The sequence below is a fragment of the Schistosoma mansoni genome, assembly GCF_000237925.1.
Source record: "Schistosoma mansoni, WGS project CABG00000000 data, chromosome 3 unplaced supercontig 0141, strain Puerto Rico, whole genome shotgun sequence".
NCBI classification, from domain to species: Eukaryota; Metazoa; Platyhelminthes; class Trematoda; order Strigeidida; family Schistosomatidae; genus Schistosoma; species Schistosoma mansoni.
In genome coordinates, this window is record NW_017386011.1 from 303,595 (window position 1) to 308,022 (window position 4,428).

The following is a 4,428-nucleotide window of genomic DNA, read 5'->3' on the forward strand; positions in this document are numbered from 1 at the left end:
TTTTTGTTTTAAAGTTCCCGCCTATGAAAATACAAAATCTGATATCCATGTGACGAGCTAATAAAAGAAATAATTGATTTCTTTGTGCTCACTCTCTGTTCTTTTCCGTGCGGTTTCATTGAGTTGGTAATGTCTAGCGGTTGTAGTAGTCTAGCAACTTGAGTGCATTAATAAATTAATGATCTACACAATGTTAGACAGAAGTGTAAGAAAAATGCGAAGATAGAAAGCAAAACAGGAATAAACGCGTGATATGTGATGGTGATAACAGTAGGTAAGTTACGAAACATGTACTAGGTCAAAGCATGAGATAGTAATCCATGTGTTTGTGGGTAATTATCAAGCCTCCTCTTGAAGCCACTTTACGAGGAGTCTCTGGATACTTCGACTGAAAGAGTATTCCGAATGGGGACAACTCTTAATGAAAAGAAGCGAGGTCGTACATGAGCTTTTGCTTTCTGATGAATAATTATTCGAGGACTGACTCGAGGAGCGTGATGGTGATGTTCTGGTAGTGTTCGCTTTTCAGTAACTTGCGGTACTGAGTAGGTTGGACGCCAATATCAGATCACCTCTTATTCCATTATAACTCCGCGAAATAACCCCAAGTGTCTGATATTGTCTCCATGACATTTGTTTGACAACCTCACTCGTCTTTGTACCTGGCCTGGGAGATTTGCGTCTCCTTTGAAGTGATTAAGCTTAACAACATTGTGGAATTTATGATGAGACTGTGAGTATGTTTTCTGTGGAAAATCAGGAAGGGTTGTGAGGTGATTGCGTCGAGTTGAATTCGTATAAATTGAATCACTGCATTTACTTTAGCTGTATCACCAATTCAGCTTAATTTGGTGTCCAGGCTCTCTGTGGTTGTCAATCGTAGACCGAGCGCTGACGAGACAATTTGAGCAGATTTTCACGTAGTTTGTGAGTTGTTGGTATCGCAGGTTGTTGAAAATTCATGGAATGCCATTTTGATATATTAAACTTCAATCTAATACTCCCCGCAGATTTGCTTTTTCTGTGAGCTGCTTTTGGAGCTCGAGTGACTCCATTTCTTTTCTTACGGATTTCCGGATCTGAACATAAACACCTAATATAACAGTTAGTGAGTTAGTCATGTTCAATCCATCGATAATAATCGGGAACAAATGTAGACACAAGATGGTTCTTGTGAGATACTCCTTATTGCGAACATTGTGTACCTTGGCGTCGGAGCGGTAATTAAGTCCCTAAAATAAATAGCTCTGTATATCTTCGAAATTGACGTTGACCTAATCAGTTTTACTGGACACGCTCTATTTGAAGGTCCTCAGTCACGTATCCACACAGGATCACCATTGGGTATGTTGTGCTATGCATCTCTCCCAGCTACTAGCTAGCTCAAGTCACACGCTTAGACCATATTCTTCCCGACAAATCGGCTAAGTCCAAGAAACTTCATTCTTCACTTCTGGTTTGACAGAATTATTAACCCATGATTATTTAAGTCGTAACAAGCACAAGACTTGCCAATTATGTGACATCATTGGTTCCAAACCTCCTATTCTTTAGGTCTTATGGAGACAAGACAGAAGCGGCTCGGTGAAACCTGTCTTCGCACCCTTCGTTACAAGGAAAGGGTTATGGCGCTGTGTTAAACGCTTCCACAAAGTCGGGTAATATTTCATAAACCTGCATCTTTAGCTCCCTACAGGTTTCCCAGCTGTTCCGTGACAGGAGGAAACTGGATACCCAGAATCTCCCTTTTAAAAACCAGTTGTTATGAAGAAAATTCCAATATTTGACCTGAATACAGAAAGGCAAGGAAACAAAGTTTGTTCTATTAGACCAGACTGCATCCCTCTATTTAGCTTCAAAACCCCTTTAAAGCTGCCCGCACCAAATTGTATTAAAACGCGAATTCGGTGCATGTTCTAAATGGTTCCATGAAAATTACCAAACAATTTTGATTTTATCCCGTAGTGAAACTGTGGTTTGTCAATAAAATCGTCGGTTCTCAAAATAAGAGGCGCAGATCATTAGCTGGAGTTCAGACCATTGTTCTGTAGATAGGGTCGAGTCATGACTGACTATGACCACCACTACATGAAGATTACGTACCAGGTATCAACATGGATCCCTCGGTAGGCCAAAAACCAGAAGGCTGTTAATGGTTGCAATAAGATATATTTTTTGACGATCTCGTGGTATCGAAAGGATACCCGAGACGTGCCAAAGTTTACACGGCAGAAATGCCGAGTGCAAACAAGTTCGAGCAAGGTCACAGGCATCGGAAGGAAAAAGTGTACAGTAAAACAATCAGTGGTACAATTGGTTATAATAATAATTGTTTTCACCATATCAGTCGCGTTCTCGTCATAAAAGTAGGTCACTACAATTCCATGGTGAACAAGCTAAGGTCGAAGTTAGTGGAATGTCCATTCCCACAGGTGGAAGGAGGACATTTGGTTTACATGCTTGATGAAGATAATTCACGTCTGACATCACAGACTCACGCGTTTTACCGGTGAGAACGATAATTTGTACAGCGAGTTACCCATTGAGATATTGGCCGGTAGGCGTATTAAAAGTATTCAAGTAATACAATCGTGCAACACAATATTTAGGGAGATGTAGACAGTAAGTGTTAGATATGTTGGCATAATAGAACTGGACAGTAAGTTTAAAGTAGCCATAAAGTATTCACAGCAGACTGCATGGTACCAATTGTTATTATTATTATTATTATAATTCACAAACACCTTATGGGTACATAAGTGCTGTGAAGAAACCATTTCGGGTTTCCTCAAAAATGCAATAATACACAATTTCCAATAATGTTAGCATTACATATGCCATGTTTGAGAAAGGAAGGAAAAGGAAAATAAAATATTAATAATAGAATAGTAATAATAATGATAATAATAATAGTAATAATAGATCAGGTTCTGCGTAATTGGCAAGAATTTTGAATTGATTTTGAAGGAGGAAAGGAAGAAACTAAGGAAATAGAAATAAAGGAGATTTGGAGTACGTAAATATCTTAATGCAGAACAAGAATAAACAACTATGTATGTGTTACGGGAGAACTAAAGACATTTGGCTGATTAAAACCTTTTTACTGCACATCAAATTTACTGTGTTTTTGGATGTGTTTGTTTTACTTAACCTTTGGACTTGTTTGTTTATATCATTCCTTTCGGACATTTTGGTTTCTTTTGTCACTGGTTTGGTATTTGGGAGTTTTTTGCTCCGGGAACCTACAAAATTGAAGAATGACTTTGGTCGATTATTTGTGAATTGCGAATAAACTTGGTATCTTATTTGGAGTTTTGGTTCTCTTGCCTACTTGGGTTCGTAATTTGCGAATATCGACGGCCAGTACTTCAATAGTTGGAGCGGGCAAAAACTCATAATTGGACGTAACATATGCATAGCAAAACGGGCAATAAAAATAAAATAAAGCAGAATAAATTAATAAGTAAATAACTTATTATTGCTGTAAGATATGACGTTAGAATAAGTGTTTGTGCGTGCAGTCATAGTTTTGGGTGATGCTATGAAAGTCTCAATTAAGTGCAAAAGATAATCAATATGTATGAGGTGTATATACATAGTGTAGATAAAACGAGTCTGATAAGTTGAATTCAGCGTGACACAAGTTATTGTCTTAATCCAAAGCTTCGTAATCTTAAGAATAATATTTATTTAGAAGGAAAAAAAGGGAGAGGGAAAAGAAATGAACACATAGTGAAAGGGTCCAACCATGATAATAATAGTGTAATGGTTATTGACCTTTGAGATAAACCAATAATTTAAAATAATAATAATAACAATAATAACAACAATAATAAACCTTTACTGCACTCGGATTAATACGTGTAGATTTATGTAACAGTATACAGAGTGAAACCGGGTATTAGTATAAACATTAACGCACTCACACCAGACTATGGGTAGGTACTCCATGCTACTCATCCCGTAGGACTAGTGACAGCTTGGATCAAACTCTTCTCAACTTGCTGACAACCTTTCGATTGTATCGCCGAACTCATTCATCCACAATTTCTTATTTGACTGAGTCTGTACCCCCCGATTATAAAGATGGTACGGACAAAAGCGTTGTCAGGCCTTGAATTTTTACGATTCCTTTGTTTTGTACAACTTCTATACCTTATCTGTGACACACTAACTAAACATCGATAAACCGGGACACGGCTATTTATTCACAAATGCGGCATTGTATAGGTTTCAATATACATATAACATGTACAGACCACAAAAATGTTTCAATTTTTTGAAACAATGTCGCACACCCCTATTTCTACTCACTGAAACTGGTTTGATCAATTTGTTAAAAAATTCCAACGGTTCTCGCTGCTGAGAAGAAAGCGATATTCTGTGCTTCAAAGAATTAGTACAATCAGACCGCAATGTGTCAACCTG